We start from the raw sequence: 21,671 nt of genomic DNA, 5'->3' as shown, positions 1-21,671 counted from the left end.
TGAAGAGCCTTCGACTAAGGAAGTCTTTACAGAGGTATGGGCAGGGTTAAGGGAACCTACCAGGGATGGGACCCAGGGGGTTCACATTACAGGAAGCCCTTACAACTCCTAGACCTGAAGAGCAAAAGGAGGGAGTTGTTACTATGGGGGCGGGGAGGGGAATGCCCTGCCAGGGCTGCAGCCATGGGGAGCACAACACAGCCTCTGCCAGACGGAGCCAGGGGATAAATATTCTGACTTTGATCCTGCTGGTGCCTCCCTTTGGGTCAGACCCATCTGCAAGCCCAAAGCAGAGGCACCTGAGTGACTTCACTGAGTGTAGTCCACAGAGGTCATCCTTCCAGGAATGGAACAAGGGCAGAGTGGATTTAAAGGGGAGACAGGGTATCCAAGCAAAGAAATTCCTTACCCCCCCTCCCCCCACCATTCACTCTTGTCCTTGTTAAACTCATGTTCCTATTGCTTAATGGTTACAGAATTTGTTTGGGGGTAATGAAAGAGTTTTGAAAATAGATCATGGTGATGATTGCACAAATGCCACTGATTGTTCACTTTAAAATGGCTTGTTTTATGTTATGTGAATTTCACCTCAATACTTAAAAAAAATTAAGGGGTAAAGAAAGCTCATCCCTAACAGGGAAAAAACAGTCTCATCAGCCACCATGTCCTTGTCATACTCACCACGTCCTTGTCATCCTTCAGTCACACTCACCTGGAGCCTAACTTAGTCATCATCAAGGCTCTTCCAATCAGACAGCAGAGTGGGGAGAAACCTGCCCCAGCCCCACATCGGTAGCTGGTCACGAGGTCTGAGTTAGCAGTCACGCCTTCTTCCACCCCTTCCGTGCTCCTCTCACCAGCTGCCAGCACTTTGGCTAATCTGGTTCTTTACCAGGTGTGGGGGTGTGTGTGTGTGTGTGTGTGTCCTAAGTCTTTATTCCTATGCGATTCAGGTTCTTATTGGTCTGTGGTCTATTGGGTTGCCGTTTTCCACTGTTGTTATTAGACACGGGAGATCTGAGAGGTACCCAGGGAATCCTCTGGATTCTAGACGTGGGCTTCCTGCCCGCCCTCCACTTCCCAGATTCATCACTCTGTCTGGTACAGTTGATGCCCACTCTGCCTTTTAGTAAAGCAACATACAGAGCTCAAAATGAGCAGAAGGAAGACTCTACTTCCAATTTCAAGGAACCACATCTGTGTTGCCTGGAGAAAGTATTCCTCCCTTGGACACTAAGGACTCCAGACCCACTGAACACAAAGTTGAGCGATGGACAGCAAAAAGTCCTCCAGGAGGTTAATTGGAATAATAGTGAGAGGAGCCACCTCCACTTCCACCCCTTGGTCCCTGGGCCTCTGCATTCTGGCTGTGCGAGAGGTGGAGCCACTGATTTTACACTGCATCCTACACGTCAATAACCTAACCTTGAAGGTTGCTGTCTCCCAGCTGGCGCTGAAGGTTTCTCTATCCAGTCAGCTGCTTTTGAGCGATGGGGCACATTGTGCGTCCAGTGCGTTCCACGGGTGAGACCATTGCTATGTGCCCTTCACCATAAAATGAAAATAGGCAATGTGTGGGGTAGCATAGTGATGAATAAGCAGGTCCAAAAATGATGGGGCTGGCAGAAGCACTGCAGGCAGGGAAGCCAAGTCCAGAGCAGGAATACATATTCATTACCATGAGGTCATAGGTCCCCTACAAAGGAAGGGGACAATCAACCTACCAATAGGTAAGTAGCTGGTCCCCCTAAGGCAGTGGTTCCCACATTTTTTAGGTCTCAGGATCCCTTTCCACTCTTCAAAATTATTGAAAAACTATACTCTTAAAAATTGCAAAGGGTTTTTGTTTATACGGTTTATATTTATTTTACTGGATTAGAAATTAAAGCTTTATTTATTTAAAACTAATAAACCCATTACTTAGCAACATAAATATAACATTCTAATGAAAAATAAGTTTCAAAACAAAAATTGTGAGAAGAGTGGCATTATTTGACATGTTTGCAAATCTGTTTAGAGTCTGGTTTAATGAAAGAGAGCTAGATTCTCAGATCTGCTTTAGCATTCAGTCTGTTGTATACACGTCGTGTAGCCTCTGGAAAATTCCACTGTACACTCATGAAAGAATGACAGTGAAAAAGGCAAATATCGTCTTAGTATTAACAAAGTAGATTTGACCTCATAGAACCCCTGGAAGAGTCTTGGGGACCCCCAGGGCTTCCTGGTCCACACTTTGAGAACCGTTGCCCCAGGGAATAGTGCCATACGGGGAACTCAGCTTGGTCTTCGCTGCTGGCAGCTTGGGCACTCAACAGTGCCAACTGCCCAATCAGATTTGGTGAGGGAAATCTGTTGAGTCTATGTGTACTAGCTTTATACGGGTGCTGTAATAAATTACTTAAACACAAATTTATTTGTGGCTTAAAACAACACAAATTTATTATCTTACATTTTGGGAGGTCAGAAGACTGAAAGGAATTTCACTGGGCTAAAATCAAGGTGTCAGCAAGGCTGCGGTCCTTTCTGGAATCTCTGGAGGAGAATCTGTTTTCTTGCCTTTTCCAGCTTCTAGAGGCTGCCTGCATTCCTTGGCTTGCTGCCTCTTTACATTCTCAAATCCAGCCACGGCCAGTAGAATCTTTCTCACCTCACACCACCCTGACTCTGACTCTGCCTCCTGCTTCCACATTTAAAGACCCTTGTAATGACACCGGGTCCACCCAGGTAATTCAGGATAATCTCCCTATTTTTAAGGTCAGCTGATTAGCAACCTTAATCCTATCTGCTACCTTAATTTACCCTTTGCCATATAAACTATATTCACAGGTCCCTAGGATTAGGACATGGACATCTCTGGGAGGTCATTATTCATCTACCACACTATGAATAGCCCCTTTCCCTGCCATCATGGCCACTCTGTATGTGGGCCCATTGAACAAGAACCAGGGCAGATGGGGAAAGAAGTTGACATCAACAGGATAGGTCATCTTGTCCACCTGCTCACTGAGACCCTCCCTCACAATGGATGCCCTCTCAGGACATTTGTGTGGGTTAAAAATAACTTCAACACCTGTGCCCATTTCAAGCAATTCATCCATATGTCTTTCCCTTAGACCTCTTAACTCTTCATCACCAATCTCCCAATCTTCTTATTTTCAAGTCCCTGACCAGCTAGTCAACTTGTGAGCCACTGCTCATGAATCAGCATAGATCTGTACCTCTGGTCATCTCTCCTTCCATGCAAAATGAACAATCAGTATAACAAGAAGTTCTGCCCATAGAGGATACCTCTTCATCGCTGTCCTTTAGAGACACTCTGAGTGTGGCTTTAATGTGGCAGTTATCCATTTGTGGCTGGCGCTCACATACCATGCAGACTCATTTGGAAACCATGTCTGCCTTTTCCTCCATGATAACTTGCCATCGCAATTTCCCGACCTTTGGGTTGAGAGAGAAGCAGTGAAGCACTACGAGGACCTCCCACGGGGATTTGAGCCACCTGTTCCTGCAATTTCCTTGCGCCTTGTGGGCTTGCTCGGACCTGATCTCACATATACTATTTAATAATAGAATGTTGCCATGCATGTCCAATCTGATGATTAGATGGATCAGAAAATGTCCAGTTCCGGGCTTCCCTGGTGGCGCAGTGGTTGAGAGTCCGCCTGCCGACGCAGGGGACATGGGTTCGTGCCCCGGTCCGGGAAGATCCCACATGCCGCGGAGCAGCTGGGCCCGTGAGCCATGGCCGCTGAGCCTGCGCGTCCGGAGCCTGTGCTCTGCTATGGGAGAGGCCACAACAGTGAGAGGCCCGCGTACCGCAAAACAAAAACAAACAAACAAACAAAAATGTCCAGTTCCGGTTGCATGGGTCACTTGGTGTCCCACAGTCAAGCATTCAGGCTTTATCATGCCCAGCCGTGAGCCAGGAGCTGTTTTTAAGTGGAGAAGAGCTATTGGCAGAAGAGGGCATGAATGAATCCAAAACCCTAAGGGTCTGTAACTGTACTGCCACTCTCCTACTGGAGCTTGTCCCTACAGCATATTTTTCTGCCATAAACTTCTAAATCGTAAAGCTCATGTGACAGGGCAGCTTGCTCTGCAGTCTGGACCTGCCGTAGAGTCTTATCTTGCTGCAGGCCTCACTCAGAACTTGCAGTATTATAGGTTTTTCCAGTAAATGGGTAGAACAGCATGACCAAATGTAGTCTATATTGCCTCAAAAATCCAGAGTCCCATCAAATGTTTGGCCTCTCTCTTTGTTGTAGGCAGTATCAGGTTCAGTAACTTGTCTCTCATTTTGGAGGAGATACCCTGACATACCCCAGACCACTGGCTACCCTAGAAACATCACTGACAAGGCATTCCTCTGAATTTTTATGGGATTTATCACCCTTCCTTTGGCATACATACGTTCTACGAAGAATCTAAAGTGCTTGCAATTTCCTGCTCACTAGGCCCCATTACCATAATGTCATCAATATAATGGACCGGCATGTTTGGAACCATGTCAAGATGATCGGTATCCCTTTGGACTCTATTATGGCAGAAATCAGGAGACTAAACAAAGCCCTGAGGTAGTAGAGTGAAGATACACTGCTGTCCCTGCTACACAAAGGCAAACTAATTCTGACGATCTTTACTTAGTGGAATAGAAAAGTAAGAATTTGGGGTCAAAGATGTACACGAGGGCAAGAGTTGTGTTGATCCGTTCCAGTAAAGATTTCATGTCTGGAATCACAGTTACAATTGGCATCCCACCTAGTTAACTATAGTAATTACAGTAATCTATAATTAATTACAGTAATCTATAGTCTTTCCTCAAGACCCAACTGGTTTTTGCACCAGCCAAATAGGTATGTTAAACTGAGTCTTAATAGGAATGACCCCCTGACATATCTCAGACCCTTGATGGTGGTGCTAATTTCTAGAATTCCCTTAGGGATGTAGTGTTGCCTTTGGTTTGCTGTTTTGATGGTGGGGACGTTGCCGTTCAAGGGCTTCCATTTGACCCTTCCACGCCTAAGTGCTCTTCTACCCTGAGTCAGGAAATCAGTGGTGGGATTCTGCCAGTTAATTTACAGACACAGGATGGGTCTGTGGTCACATTGAGCTCACTCAGGCTAAAAACGAATTGAAAGCCTTGAACTCATGACTCAGTGCAAGGGTGGACATTCAAAAAGCCTCCAGAAGTGCTTCCCTGGTGGCGCAGTGGTTGGGAGTCCGCCTGCCGATGCAGGGGACACGGGTTCGTGCCCCGGTCCGGGAAGATCCCACATGCCGCGGAGCGGCTGGGCCCGTGAGCCATGGCCGCTGAGCCTGCGCGTCCGGAGCCTGTGCTCCGCAACGGGAGAGGCCACAACAGGGAGAGGCCCGCGTACCGCAAAAAAAAAAAAAAAGCCTCCAGAATGACTCTGAAGGAATCTTTGATTCTGGTAGTCACAGAGCAGATACAGCAGAGGACCAAGCCCAGGCCTTGATGGTCAGGGCCCCAGGGTTGCAGAGCCAGTTAAATGAGCAACCCTACCAAGTCTCTTATGCTAATGGAAAGGCACTGGTTAAGAAAGAATGGGAAACCCAAGCATGGGATGGGGACATTTGGTCAGAACTTGGAACCCCCAACACCTCCTGAATCTTCCTCGCTGGTGAAGGCAGCACCCCTACCCGGCCCCGAGCCCCCACCCCCCGCCTTCAGTCTGAGGAAACCAGCCTTCCTAGCATAAATATCCTGCAGGGACCTCACTTGGGGCAGTTTCCTCACAAGGGATGCTGATTTCCTCAGGATGCACTCCATCACCTCTCATTGCCTCTAGGACCATAATGAGAATTCTTTCCCATTTAGTCCAGTTCAAGGCTTTCAATCTGTTTTTTTTTTCCTTTGTGTGTGTTTCCAAGGGCAATCAAATGTAGAGTCAGAAGGCCACTCCAGTCTTTGTAATCACTTCTGTCACCATAGTGACTAAGTGTCATAGCTACTTGATCTCCCAACATCTTACCAGTTCATGTCACGCCACCACTGGTCATAAAGGCAGTAACTGTGATGCCGCAGATAGCCATCCATTACCCCCCTCAAGGAGGCTGTTCACACACTAATCAAGATGTGTGAGCAACCCAATCCCAGAATCCCAGCCAAGAATCTGTTTCCTGAGGCTATTCTGGTACCAATTATTGTAGCAGTCAGGGCACTGGATGGAAACAGATGGCACATTTAAAGGGGTAATTGAAAAGGGTTTGATGAAAGGATTATTTCAAAGTAGTGGGCACAGTTAAAGGAACCAACAAAGGCTGGTGAGGTGCTCAGGGGCTAGCAGCGGCAGGAAGCTTCACCACCCAGGGAGCAAGGGATGGTCCCAGAACCTGATGAGAGCTGCAGTCTTAGGAAATGTCAGCCTCTGTTGACCAGTGCAGAATGGAGAAAAGTGAAGAGTGGATCGGTACTGGCACATGGAGAACGCCAGACATGATGCATCATTTTACGGATAAGGAAACTAAGCCTTAGCTGCCCTCGTGCAATTCAGCAAATAGGCTCAGTGCGGGGTGTGTGTTGGTGTGGAGAGACGGAAGCACAGAGCCCCATCCTGGAAGAACTGGCAGTCTGGCGAGGCAGACACACTCAGCCTCATTTCCTCGTCTGTAGCAAAGGATTCATAATTACTGCCCACGTCATAAACTCAGTAAAAGGATCATGCCAGTGAGAGCCAGGAAAGCAATTTTCCATCAAGGAATATTTTTTGAGGACCCATTGTATGTTGTTCTCTGTGCTCAGGGAGACAATGGGGGGGGGTGGAAGGGGACACTTGTAGATAGTTGAAGCCCACCTTCTTAGCATCCAGGGTGTCCCAGAGAGTGATATAAGGAAGAAAGACCAAGGAAATTGAACCCAGGAGAGGCAGTCCCTGAGTCCAAGGTGGAAAGTCTGGGAGCTGCAGAGAAAGAGAAGGGGGCAGCCTTGGTCAAGCACCTCTGGAGCTGTTTCTCCTTCCACATCCCCAAGGAGCCCCTGGTACCAGCCTGCATCGTGGAAGGCGGAGGGGGAGGTCAGGGGTGGCTCTGAAACAAGGTGGCAGGTCATAAGGGAAGACTGTGTTCTGATGTGATCTACGTCTGCTGGGCTGGGTGTGTGCCCTGGAGGACACATCACCCAGACTCACTGTTGCAGCAGCCCACCAGCCCTGGGTCCACTGGCTGGCTTTCCAGACCCACCTCCAACCCCCAAGGTCCCTTTTGCTTAGCCTGTTCCACTGGTTCTACTTCACTGTAGTGTCTGAATTTGGGCATAAACTGCGTGATGTTAGATGTGTATTAGTTTCAGCTCTGCTCCAGGGAGCAGACAATTGCTCTGGTTGGGAATTCACACTGAGAGGGAAGAGGGTTAGAAGTTATCAGCTCTCATTTAGCCAGAAAGGCCATTCTCCAGTCCTGACCACTACCAGAGCTTCAGCTTATTTTAATTCCCATTGACCCCAGAAGCCGTGCCAGTTGGCACACTGAATATTAGAAATGGGTCTCACAGAGGGGGAGGGATAAACTGGGAGCTTAGGATTGACATATACCCACTACTGTATTTAAAACAGATAACCGACAAGGACTTACTGTATAGCACAGGGAACTGCTCAATATTCTGTAATAACCTAAATGGGAAAATAATTTGAAAAAGAACAGATATATGTATATGTATAACTGAATCACTTTGCTGTACACCTGAAACTAACACAACATTATAAATCAATGTAGTCCCATATAAAATAAAAAACATTTTTAAGTCATATTTACACTATACTGTAGTCTGTTAAGTGTGCAATAGCACTGTCTACAAAAACTATACATACCTTTATTGTTAAAAACTAAAATAAATTAAAAAATGTTTTTAATTATAGAAATGGGTCTCATTGATAAAAATAGTGGTGTCAAGATATATGGATTGGCTGGAGTATCATAGAAACACTCCACTGCCCTTGCCTGAACAGGGACTAAAAATCCAGCTACCACGGGCTTCCCTGGTGGCGCAGTGGTTGAGAGTCCGCCTGCCGATGCAGGGGACACGGGTTCGTGCCCCAGTCTGGGAAGATCCCACATGCCGCGGAGTGGTTGGGCCCGTGAGCCATGGCCGCTGAGCCTGTGCGTCCGGAGCTTGTGCTCCACAGCGGGAGAGGCCACAACAGTGAGAGGCCCGCGTACCGCAAAAAAAAAAAAAAAAAAAAAAAAAAATCCAGCTACCAACAGTGGTTGCCTATGGGGTTTGGGGATTGACCAGGAAGGGGAAAGTAGGAATTTTGGGGGTGATAGAAGTGTTCTATATCTTGATCAGGGTGTTATCAAAACTCATTGAATTGTACCTTTAGGATGTGTGCATTTTGCTATGTGTAAATTTTATATCCATTTAAAATATGATATCAAAAAATCTGGGGCTTCCCAGGTGGTGCAGTGGTTAAGAATCCACCTGCCAATGCGGGGGACACGGGTTCGAGCCCTGGTCCGGGAAGATCCCACATGCCGGGGAGCAACTAAGCCCGTGTGCTACAACTGAGCCTGTGCTCTAGAGCCCGAGAGCCACAACTACTGAAGCCCTCGAGCCTAGAGCCCGTGCTCCACAACAAGAGAAGCCACTGCAATGAGAAGCCCGCACAACCCAACGAAGAACCAATGCAGCCAAAAGTAAATTTTAAAAAAATGTTAAAAAAAATCTAGTGACCAGCCCTGAGTTCACATCCTGGATAATTCGCCCCTGCAGCACTCGCTCTTCTGCTGCTACTTGGGAGGCTTCTGGGAGCCTGGCTGGTTAGAAGTCAGCCCTGTCCCACAGCTAGAATAGCGTTCCATTCTCTGCAAGTTCACCATTCGTGCAAAGGTGAAACCAACCATGGACTGGTAAGGCAGATGCACAATAAACAAGTGCACACATCAAACAAGTGCCCTGAAAGAGACGGAGGGAGCACTAGGAGGGGACCCTTTAGATTCATTGGAGAGCGAAGGGCTCTCTGAGCTGGTAGCATTTAAACCACAGCTGAAGGAAAGAGGGAACCAGCCCTGATGAACAGTAGAGAGATTGTTCTGTCAGAGGGACAGGCAGGACAATGAGAGTTTTGAGAGCTTCAGAGAAGACAGTGGTCAGATTACACAGACCACAGACTTCATAGGCCAGGGGGGAAAGTGAATTTTTTTTTGACCGCTCTGCGAGGCATGTGGTATCTTAGTTCCCCGAGCAGTGATCAGACCTGTACCCTCTGCAGTGGAAGATGGAGTCTTTACCACTGGACCGCCAGGGAAGTCCCAGAAAGTGAATTTTATTTGAAGTGCATTGGGAAATTATTCACATGACTTAAGCAGGAAAGTTATATTACCTGATTTATGCTTTTAAATGATTCCTTTGGGCCATATGGAGAATTGATTTAGGGGGTCTGGGATGGAAGTAAGGAGACTAGAACAGTAGTCCAGGAAAAGGTGACAGAGGTCAGGGCTAGGGTGCAGACAGTGCTGACGCAGATGTGTGTAATTTAGAGGTGTAATGACAGACCCTGACAGGCTGTGTATGAGAAGTGAGGGAAAGGCAGGGATCAAGGAAAACTCCAGGTTCCTGGCTCTCTGACTGGGTGCGGGTTGGTGCAGTCGCCCAGAGGGAGAACAGGTTTGGGGAGCAGGAAATCCAGAGTTCCCTTTAGGACACGTTTAGTTAGAGATGCCAGTGAGAGACCTGAATGAAACTATCAGATAAGTTCCCACAGAAATGAGTCTGGAACTTGGGGAACAGGTTTGGGCTAGAGATAAAATGGTGTGAGTCTTTCAGTATCTAAATGGCGTTTAAAGCCACATCACCAGATGAACTGACACTAACCTAGGGAGACAGTGTGGATAGAGAAGCAAGGAGCTGAATTCTGCCACCAATTAGTGAGTTTGAAGAGAAACCTGGGCTTCAGAGGAGATCAGAGCCTTGGCCAACCAGAGCCTTACTTTCAGCCTGGTGAGACCCTGGACAGAGAGCCCAGCAAAAACCTGCTGGACTTCTGACCCACAGAAGCTGTGACGCAATAAATCTGGATTGTTTTAAGCCGCTAAGTCTGTGGTTATGTTTCATACGGAATAGAAAGTGAACAGAGATATATGTCTTGTTTCGTTGGGCGAAACAAGAGAGATATTACAGATATCCGTGAGTTATTGGAAAATGACCCAGTTGAGAAGAAAACACTTTGAGAATGTAAAAGAGGCAGAGATTCAGAGTCAGACACCCTTGAAAGAAGTGGGGACAGCTGCTCCTGGGCCTGCAGAAGCAGGTGGGTTTGCAGATTTAGCGGCGGGAAGATGAAACGTGTCGGTGTGATTGAAGGCTTTAATTCTCTTAGGAAAAAATGAGGCAAGGTCACCAAACAAGAATGAACCTAGGAAAGGAGGTACAAATTTTGAAGAACAAGGAAAAGAAATGAAACTGTCATCTTGAGAGAGTAGAGAAGAAGAAAATTGTGCTTATTCAAAAAACATAGTAGAATTTTCCATGTTGAGTCCATTTTCTGTTTGAGAACAGAAAACCAGTCAGCCTTAATTGTATGATTTTATCAGTGATCTTCAGATACTTGAACACAGGCACCAGAAGGATGAGTTTTGCTAAGTAAAATGAAATGAAAGAGGGGCTACAGACAATATTGCAGGGATGTGATTGTCATAAGAGACCGTAGAATCAAGAAGAGATCCCAAGAGAAGTAAGGATGGGAGGAAGGGGCTTCCCCGGTGGCGCAGTGGTTGGGAGTCCGCCCGCCGATGCAGTGGTTCGAGCCCCGGTCTGGGAGGATCCCACGTGCCGCGGAGCGGCTGGGCCCGTGAGCCATGGCCGCTGAGCCTGCACGTCCGGAGCCTGTGCTCCGCGGTGGGAGAGGCCACGGCAGTGAGAGGTCTGCGTACCGCAAAAACAAAAACAAACAAACAAACTAAAAAAGATGGGAGGAAGAAGAACAACTGAGGTCAATGGATTGACATCTCCATGAAATGCGAGCATTTAAGTGGGTGTGTATTAATTAGGGGGAAAGGCAAAGTGCTTTAACAAAGATATCCCAAAATACAGTAACTCAACATAAGTTTGTTTTTTTTCCTCATGTAACAATCCTGAGATGAGTGGTCCAGATTGTTGGGGCCACTGTGCTCCCTGTGGTCATTCAGGGACTAGGTCTCTCCCATCCTGTGGCTCTGACACCTCCTAAGGTGTTGTCTTCATCTTCATAGTCAAATCATGGCCCAGGTTTAGCCCAATGGGAAAAAAAAGGGCATGAAGGGAATGCACCTAAACTTGAAGGCCTGGGCTTGAAGGTGACACCCATCACTTTTGCTCACATCCACTGATAATAATCTATCATGTAGCCACACCCAGCTACAATGGAGGCTGGGAAATGTAGTTTCTAGCTTGGCAGCTAAGTAACCCTACTGCTAATACAAAAGAAGGAGACAACAGCTTTTGATGGACATCTGACAGTCTTTGCCATAGGGGGTACTTTAGAAAGTGGGCACGGTAATTGTCATATATGGATATCATAATTTAATAATTCACCTTTTTTTGAACACTACCTATTCTACCTAATTTGTATGTATTTTAACTAGTTTGCCAATTAACATCTTAGTACATAAGTCTTTCGGAGTGAAGTTTCTGGTAAGCATCTTCCTAAAAACATCTTCCTGAAAAGAAGATTTTTTAAGAAGATGCTTATAATGAACAAGCATCCTTGAATTCCGACAAGTTTATAATGAATAACCAGGCAAAACCTAAGCGAAATGAGTGAGGTTAGTCAAGGTGTGGAGATGTTTTTCCCTGAGGTCATTTGCCGACTTTGGGTTTGATATCTGATGGGCTTCGGGTTTGACGATCTCACAAAGCCTAGGACCTAACCAAGAAGGAGAAGCTGATAAGAGACCCCAAGGGGCCACACTCTCACTGCAAGAGTGAAGCAGCAGAAACCATCCCCCCAGCCCCGGGGATTATAAGGAAATACGCCATGGTGCCGAAAAGAGCAGGAGGAAAGAGACCATATCCCTGAGAAGTTGCTTCCTGAAGCTGTCCCTTATGCATACAATTCACATCATCTATCATGGTCTACAAATATTCAGACTGTAAATTTAATTTAAAATGGTCCTGGGCTCGTAATGTCCCCTAGCACCTGATAGAAGCGAACGCCCTCCGAAGGAATGCACCGTCATCCTAAGCCTCAAAATTTCAACAAGTTATGTTTTTTAAAATGTGAACCGTTAACCATGCAAACAAGGGAACAAGTTATCATAAGTGACCATAAAGGAAAAATAGATACATTTAATTATATCACAATCCAGAAACTCCACAAAGAGAATGAAAAGACAAGCCATACAATGGAATAATACTTGAGCACATATAACTGATAAAGGAGTCTTATTTCGAATATATAAAGAACTCCTGCAAATCAACATGAAAAGACAAACCCACCAAATAGAAAAATGGGCAAATAAATTCAATACATGCTTTGCAAAACAAAAGGAAATCCGAATGACCAATGAATACATGGAAAAGTGCTTAACTCCATAAACAATCAAGGTAATGCAAAAACTATAATGAAATACCGCTATACACACACCAGTTGGGTAAAATTCAAAAGTGGGACAAGACCAAGTGGTCACAAGGGTATGGTCCAACAGGAACTCTCATACACTGCTGGTGACTATTAGCCCAATTACTCTGGGGGAGAGTTTGGCATTCTCCAGTAAAGTGGTATAAATACTCACATCCTGTGACCCTGCAACATCCTCACTGGAAAAATGCCCTAAGAAATGCACGGACTGTGCACCAGGAGACATGTTCAGAGGAGAATTGTTTATGGAGCCCCAAACTGGAAACAATCAAAATGCCTATCCACAGTAAAGTAGCTAAGTCAATTTGGGTATAATCATACCATGGAATATTAAATAGAAGTGACAATAAACTAGAACTTCACAACAACATGAATTAATGTTATAAATCCAGGGATGAGCAAAAGAAGCAAAACACAAAAGATATGTAGGGAATTTTTCCATTTATTTAAAATTCAAGAACAGAAAAATCTAAACTATATTATATGAGGATGGATAAGCTATAGAGAACGATGAAACTATAACACTAGGCAGAGATAACCGTAAATAAAAGAATGATTACTCCTAAGAGGAAAGGTTGGGATGTGATTGAGAAGGGGCCCATGGGGATTCCTGGGGTGCTGGCAATATTCTATTCTTGACTTGGGTGGTGATTACACAGATGTTTGTTTTGTAATTGTACATTATACTATGCATTTATGTTTTATGCACCTTTCTGTATGTGAGTTATATTACAATCAAGTTTTTAAACAGAACAACTTTATGCCAATATATTTGAAAACTGAGGCAAAATGAATACGTTTCTAGAAAACTACTACTTCCCAAAACTGAATCAAAAAGTAATAAGATATCTGAATAGTTGTATAATTAGTAACCTATTGCTATGTGATAAATTACAACAAACTTAGCAAATTAAAAACACATGTTTAGGGCTTCCCTGGTGGCGCAGTGGTTGAGAGTCTGCCTGCCGATGCAGGGGATATGGGTTCGTGCCCTGGTCCGGGAAGATCCCACATGCCGCGGAGCGGCTGGGCCCGTAAGCCATGGCCGCGGAGCCTGCGCATCCGGAGCCTGTGCTCTGCAACGGGAGAGGCCACAACAGTGAGAGGCCCACGTACCGCAAAAAAAAAAAAACAAAAAAAAAACACATGTTTATTATCTTATGATTTCTGTGGGTTAGGAGTCTGGGCACATCTTAGGTGTGTGCTCTGTTTCAGAATCTCTCACAAGGCTGCAATTTTTGGCCAGGGCTAGGTATTATCTGAAGGCTCAACTGGGGAAAGTCCACTTGTAGGTTCACATGGTTGTTTGCAGAATCCAGTCCCTCAAAAGTTGTTGGACTCTGGGCTTCAGTTCTCAGCTGGCTCTTAACCTGAGGTCACCATCTGTTTCTTGCCACACGGACCTCTCCAACACAGCCACTTGCTTCATCAGAGGGTACAAGCCAAGAAGGCAATAGGGAGAGTCTAGGGAGAGTCTGCCAGCCAGCCAGAAGTAACAATCTTATGTAACCTAATCATGGAAGTGACAGTCCATGATTCCATATTCTATTGTTTAGGAGCAAATCACATGTCTTTCCCACACTCAAGGGGAGCAGATTACACAAAGACTTGATACCAGAAGTGGGTCATCTTAGAGTCTGCTCATCACATGAGTAAAGGAATTGAATCGGCAGTCAAATATCCTCCTACAGAGAAAATCCCAGGCCTCCATGCTAAGTTCTGCCAAGTATTAAAGTAACAATTCCAATTTTACATACATCTTTGTTCTCATTTCCAATTATTCCCTTAGAACAGGGAAATTAGTGGGGCAAGGCTCTTGATAAATGCTGCTGAATTTTTTTCCAGGAATGTTGTACTAATTTACATTATTACTATTTTCCCATATCTATTTTTTCCCAATATTTTATTTTGAAAAATTTCAAATGCATGGAAAAGTTGAAGAAACTGTGCAATGAAGGCACATATACTCACTGCCTGGATTCTACAATTGTTAACATTTTGCTGTCTTTGCTTCATCATGTATTTGTCCATCAATGCATCTTACTTTGTCTATTTTAATTGTGGTAGAATACATATAACACAAAGTTTGCCATTTTAAGCACTTTTAAGTGTACAGTTCTGTGTCATTAAGTACATTCACATTGTGTGACCATCATCCCCATCCATCTCCACATTTTTTTCATCTTGCAAAACTGAAACTCTGTACCCATTAAATAATAACTCCCCATTTCCCTCCACCTCCAGCCCCTGGCAACCACCAATCTTTCTGTCTCTATGAATCTGACTACTCTAAGCACCTCATATGCGTGGAATCATAGAGGTTTTTGTCCTTTTGTGACTTACTTATTTCACTTAGCAAAATTTCTTCAAGGTTCATTCATGTTGTACCGTGTGTCAGAATTTCCTTCCTTTTTAAGGTTGAATAATATTCCTTTATGTGTCTATACCACATTTTGTTTATCTAACTGTTAATGGACACTTGGATCACTTCCACATTTTGACTATTGTGAATAACAACACATCTTATATTTAATGCATTTAAGAGTAATTTGCAGGTGTCAGTACACTTCATTCCTAAACACTCCAGCATGAATAGCATTGACTAGAGTTCAATATTTGTTTGCAGTTCTTTTTTTCTTTTTCTTATAGAAATATAGTTGATGTACAATATTATATGTTACAAATGTACGGTATAATGATTCACAATTTTTAAAGGTTATACTCCATTTATAGCTATTATAAAATACTGGCTATATTCCCTGTTTAGCTTTTTTTTAGGGTTTTCTGTTACTTTTATTTTACTTTTTAAATTTAATTTTATTTATTTACTTTTTATACAGCAGGTTCTTATTAGTTACCTATTTATTTTGTACATATTAGTGTATATATGTCAATCCCAATCTTCTAATTCCCCCCCTCCAATTTTCCCCCGTTGGTGACCATACGTTTGTTCTGTCTCTCTATTTCTGCCTTGCAAACTGGTTCATCTGCACCATTTTTCTAGATTCCGCATATATGTGTTAATATAAGATATTTGTTTTTCTCTTTCTGACTTGCTTCACTCTGTATGACAGATTCTAGATCCATCCACATCTCTACAAATGACCCAATTTTGTTCCTTTTTATGGCTGAGTCATATTCCATCGTATATATGCACCACAGCTTCTTTATCCATTCCCTCTGTAGCTTATTTTACTTATTTAGTAATTTTTTGGCTGTGCCATGTGGCTTGTGGGATCTTAGTTCCCTGATCAGGGATTGAACCCCGGGCCCTCGGCTGTGAAAGCACCAAGTCCTAACAACTGGACCACCAGGGAATTCCCGCTTGTAGCTTATTTTATACACAATAGTTTGTACCTCTTAATCCCCTACCCTTATTATGCACCTATCCTGATCCCTCTCCCCACTGGTAACCACTAATTTGTTCTCTATATCTGTGAGTCTGTTTCTTTTCTGTTATATTCACTTATCTGTTGTATTTTTTACATTCCACATATAAGTGATATCATACATTATTTGTCTTTCTCTGTCTGACTTATTTCACTTAACATAATACCCTCCAAGTCCATCCATGTTGCTGCAAATGGCAAAATTTCATTCTTTTTTATGGCTGAGTAGTATTCTGTTGTATATACACCACATCTTCTTTATCCGGTCATCTTTTGGTGGACACTTAGGTTGCTTCCATATCCTGGCAGTTGTAAATAATGCTGCTATGAACATTGGGGTGCATGTATTTTTTCGAATTAGTGTTTTTGTTTCTTTCGGATATATACCCAGAAGTGGAGTTGGTGGTTCATCTAGTAGTTCCATTTTTAGTTTTTTGAGAAACCTCCACTGTCTTCCACAGTGGCTGCACCAATTTACACTCCCACCAACAGTGTACAGGGTTCCCTTTTCTCCACATCCTCAGCAACATTTGTTATTTGTGTTCTTTTTGAGGATCCCCATTCTGACAGGTGTGAGGTGATATCTCACTGTGGTTTTGATTTGCATTTCCCTGATGATTACTGACGCTGAGCAGTTTTTCATGTGCCTTTTGGCCATCTGCATGACCTCCTTGGGAAAATGTCTATTCAGGTCTTCTGCCCCCTTTTTAACTTTTTTTTTTTTTTTTTTGCAGTAAGCGGGCCTCTCACCGTTGTGGCCTCTCCCGTTGCGGAGCACAGGCTCCGGAAGCGCAGGCTCAGTGGCCATGGCTCACGGGCCCAGGCACTCCGTGGCATGTGGGATCTTCTCAGACCGGGGCACGAACCCATGTCCCCTGCATCGGCAGGCGGACTGTCAACCACTGCACCACCAGGGAAGCCCTGGAATAATTTTTTTAACCATAGATTTGTTGTGCTTGTTCTAGAACTTCATATAAATGGAATCATACACTATGTGTTCTTCCATGTCTGGCTTCTTTCCCTCAGCCTGTTTCTAAGATTCATCCATGTTGCTGCCATCTAGCAATAGTCCCTTCTACCTTACTGGTTAGTATTCTATTGTAAGTATACAGTCAAATCTATTGTCCTGTTGATAACACTTGGGCTGTTTACAATTTGGGCTTGTCAATAAAGCTGCTATGAATCTTGTTGTCCAAATCTTTTTGTGGGCATATATTTTCATGTCTCTTTAGTAAATGCCTACAAGTGGACTTGCCAGTCACAGGGTATGTATTTAGTTTTATAAGAAACTGCCAGATTTTTCCCCAAAGTGACGGAGCCATTTTATCCTCTCACCAACAACACACGAGCATTCCAGGTGCTCCACATCCTCAGCGTCTCTTGGGACTGTCTTTTCATTGTTAGCCGTTCTGTTAGGTTTTGCAGTGGTATCTCATTGTGGCTTTAATTTACATTCCCTTGACAACTAATGATGTTAAACATTTTGTCTTATGCTTATTGGCCAAGTTCATGTCTTTCTTTGTGGCGTGTCTGTTCAAATCTTTTGCCCATTTTAAAACTGGGTATTTGTCTTTTTATCATTGAGTTTTAGAAACTCTATATTTTCTGGAATCAAATCATTTGTCAAGATATGGGTTTTGTGAATATTTTCTTTTTTTTTTTTTTTTTGTCAAGAGGAACACAGGGGGTGATGTCAGTCCTCCTCACAGATCTCCTCCCACCTTCTGAAATCCCCCTGTGCTCCCCACCCTGCCCCTCCCCACTGCTACCCCCAGCAGCTTGCCAGCTGGGAGGGTCCCCCACCTGGGGCAGCTCTTAGCCAAGGATGGGGTGCTGAGGGAAGAAGAAAGCCTCGCTCCCTGGCCTCTGGTAGAGGGGTTCCAAGGAAGATTTTTTTTTAATTAATTAATTTATTTGTTTTTATTTTTGGCTGTGCTGGGTCGTCCTTGCTGAGCGTGGGCTTTCTCTAGTTGCGGGGAGCGGGGCCTACTATTCATTGCGGTGCACGGGCTTCTCATTGCAGTGGCTTCTCTTGTTGTGGCGCACGGGCTCTAGAGCTCAGGCTCAGTAGTTGTGGCGCACAGGCTTAGTTGCTCTGCGGCATGTGAGATCTTCCCGGACCAGGGCTCGAACCCGTGTCCCCTGCATTGGCAGGCGGATTCTTTTTTTTTTTTTTTTTTAAACATCTTTATTGGAGCATAATTGCTTTACAATGGTATGTTAGTTTCAGCTTCACAACAAAATGAATCAGTTATATATATACATATGTTCCCATATCTCTTCCCGCTTGCATCACCCTCCCTCCCACCCTCCCTATCCCACCCCTCCAGGCGGTCACACAGCACCGAGCTGATCTCCCTGTGCTATGCGGCTGCTTCCCACTAGCTATCTACCTTACGTTTGGTAGTGTATACATGTCCATGCCTCTTTATTGCTTTGTCACCGTTTACCCTTCCCCCTCCCCATAGCCTCAAGTCCATTCTCTAGTAAGTCTGTGTCTTTATTCCTGTTTCACCCCTAGGTTTTTCATGACATTTTTTTTTTCTTAAATTCCATATATATGTGTTAGCATACGGGTCTCTTGTAGACAGCAAATATATGGGTCTTGTTTTTGTATCCATTCAGCCAATCTGTGTCTTTTGGTGGGAGCATTTAGTCCATTTACATTTAAGGTAATTATCGATATGTGTGTTCCCATTCCCATTTTCTTAATTGTTTTGGGTTTGTTATTGTAGGTCTTTTCCTTCTTTTGTGTTTCTTGCCTAGAGAAGTTCCTTTAGCAGTTGTTGTAGAGCTGGTTTGGTGGTGCTGAACTCTCTCAGCTTTTGCTTGTCTCTAAAGGTTTTAATTTCTCCATCAAATCTGAATGAGATCCTTGCTGGGTAGAGTAATCTTGGTTGCAGGTTTTTCTCCTTCAACACTTTCAATATGTCCTGCCACTCCCTTCTGGCTTGCAGAGTTTCTGCTGAAAGATCAGCTGTTAACCTTATGGGGATTCCCTTGTGTGTTATTTGTTGTTTTTCCCTTGCTGCTTTTAATATGTTTTCTTTGTATTTAATTTTTGACAGTTTGATTAATATGTGTCTTGGCGTATTTCTCCTTGGATTTATCCTGTATGGGACTCTCTGTGCTTCCTGGACTTGATTAACTATTTCCTTTCCCATATTAGGGAAGTTTTCAACTATAATCTCTTCAAATATTTTCTCAGTCCCTTTCTTTTTCTCTTCTTCTTCTGGAACCCCTATAATTCGAATGTTGGTACGTTTAATGTTGTCCCAGAGGTCTCTGAGACTGTCCTCAGTTCTTTTCATTCTTTTTTCTTTATTCTGCTCTGCAGTAGTTATTTCCACTATTTTATCTTCCAGGTCACTTATCCGTTCTTCTGCCTCAGTTATTCTGCTATTGATCCCATCTAGAGTACTTTTAATTTCATTTATTGTGTTGTTCATCGTTGCTTGTTTCATCTTTAGTTCTTCTAGGTCCTTGTTAACTGATTCTTGCATTTTGTCCATTCTATTGTCCATTCTATCTCCAAGATTTCGGATCAACCTTACTATCATTATTTTGAATTCTTTTTCAGGTAGACTGCCTATTTCCTCTTCAATTGTTAGGTCTGATGGGTTTTTATCTTGCCCCTTCATCTGCGGTGTGTTTTTCTGTCTTTTCATTTTGCTTATCTTACTGTGTTTGGGGTCTCCTTTTTTGCAGGCTGAAGGTTCGTAGTTCCTGTTGTTTTTTGTGTCTGTCCCCAGTGGCTAAGGTTGGTTCAGTGGGTTGTGTAGGCTTCCTGGTGGAGGGTACTAGTGCCTGTGTTCTGGTGGATGAGGCTAGATCTTGTCTTTCTGGTGGGCAGGTCCACGTCTGGTGGTGTGTTTTGGGGTGTCTGTAGACTTATTATGATTTTGGGCCGCCTCTCTGCTAATGGGTGGGGTTGTGTTCCTGTCTTGCTAGTTGTTTGGCATAGGATGTCCAGCACTGCAGCTTGCTGGTCATTGAGTGAAGCTGGGTGCTGGCGTTGAGATGGAGATCTCTCGGAAATTTTTGCTGTTTGATATTATGTGCAGCTGGGAGGTCTCTTGTGGATCAGTGTCCTGAAGTTGGCTCTCCCACCTCAGAAGCACAGCACTGACTCCTGGCTGCAGCACCAAGAGCCTTTCATCCACACGGCTCCTTAATTTGGGATGACTGGTTGTCTATTCAGGTATTCCACAGATGCAGGGTACATCCAGTTGATTGTGGAGCTTTAATCCGCTGCTTCTGATGCTGCTGGGAGAGATTTCCCTTTCTCTTCTTTGTTCTCCGTGAATATTTTCTTCCATTCCGTGGCTTGTCTGTTCATTTTATTAAAGATGACTTTTGTGATGAAGTCTAATTTACTGTTTTTTTATGGTTATTGTTTTCTGTGTCCAGTCTAAGAAACTTTTTCTTACCTACAGATTGTAAAATTTTCCTCCTATTTTTTCTTTTAGAAATCTTACGGTTTTACAAATTTATTTATTTATTTTTGGCTGCATTGGGTCCTCGTTGCTGTGCACGAACCTTCTCTAGTTGTGGCAAGCGGGGGCTACTTTTCCTTGCGGTGCACAGGCTTCTCATTGTGGTGGCTTCTCTTGTTGCGGAGCACGGGCTCTAGGCATGCAGGCTTCAGTAGTTGTGGCACGCGGGCTCAGTAGCTGTGGCTCGCGGGCTCTAGAGCACAGGCTCAGTAGTTGTGGCGCACGGGCTTAGTTGCTCTGCGGCATGTGAGATCTTCCCAGACCGGGTTTCGAACCCGTGTCCCCGGCATTGGCAGGCGGATTCTTAACCACTGCGCCACCAGGGAAGCCCAACCTTTTGGTTTTAGTTCTACATTTAATTTCAACAATAATTCATAAGATTTAGGTACTTTTTCCCCTTTCATAGGGGAAGAAACTACGGCCACAGAAAGACTAAGTATCTTGCACGTGGGCACACACACATACACACCCTTAGCAAGTAATTGTTGTGCTGGGGCTGGAATCCAAGAGGTCAGACGCCAGACACAAACTCTGACACACCTCTATGGACCACTTTTGAAAGGTGCTACTGGGGAGAGAGGGAAATCAACCAAACTATTCTCTAGGGCCAGAGGCCCCTGTCCTTCCCGACGGGAAGAGAGAGCTGGGCACTAGGGGCTGGAGAAGAGGAGAGGGGAGGAGAGGCTGGAAGGACTCAGGGTTCCCAGTTGCCCTAGGAGCGGCTGGGCTGTCTGACCAGGCTCCCTCTTGACTGTCCTGGTCTAGACCCCACCGCCCTCCACAGGGCCCACCAAGGGGCATCTGAGCCTGTTGGTCCTCCTGGGGCAGTGGTTCTCACTGGCACTTCCGGTTGCACGTTCCTTTTGCCTTTAGCCAGCACCACCGCTGGAGGATTCATTCATGATTCAAGGCTTCATTCATGAAGAATCTCAACCCCGCGTGTATTTTCTCCATGTAGGGTAGAAATCCTCCATTTACTTTTTTCTTTAAAAATAAATTTATTTATTTATTTTTAGCGGAGTTGGGTCTTCGTTTCTGTGCGAGGGTTTTCTCTAGTTGCGGCGAGCGGGGGGTCACTCTTCATTGTGGTGCGCGGGCCCCTCACTATCGCGGCCTCTCTTGTTGTGGAGCACAGGCTCCAGATGCGCAGGCTCAGTAGTTGTGGCTCACGGGCCCAGTTGCTCCGCGGCATGTGGGATTTTCCCAGACCAGGG

The sequence above is a fragment of the Pseudorca crassidens genome, chromosome 2 (genome assembly GCF_039906515.1).
Source record: "Pseudorca crassidens isolate mPseCra1 chromosome 2, mPseCra1.hap1, whole genome shotgun sequence".
Classification (NCBI taxonomy): domain Eukaryota; kingdom Metazoa; phylum Chordata; class Mammalia; order Artiodactyla; family Delphinidae; genus Pseudorca; species Pseudorca crassidens.
Note: the sequence above shows the minus strand (reverse complement) of the source record.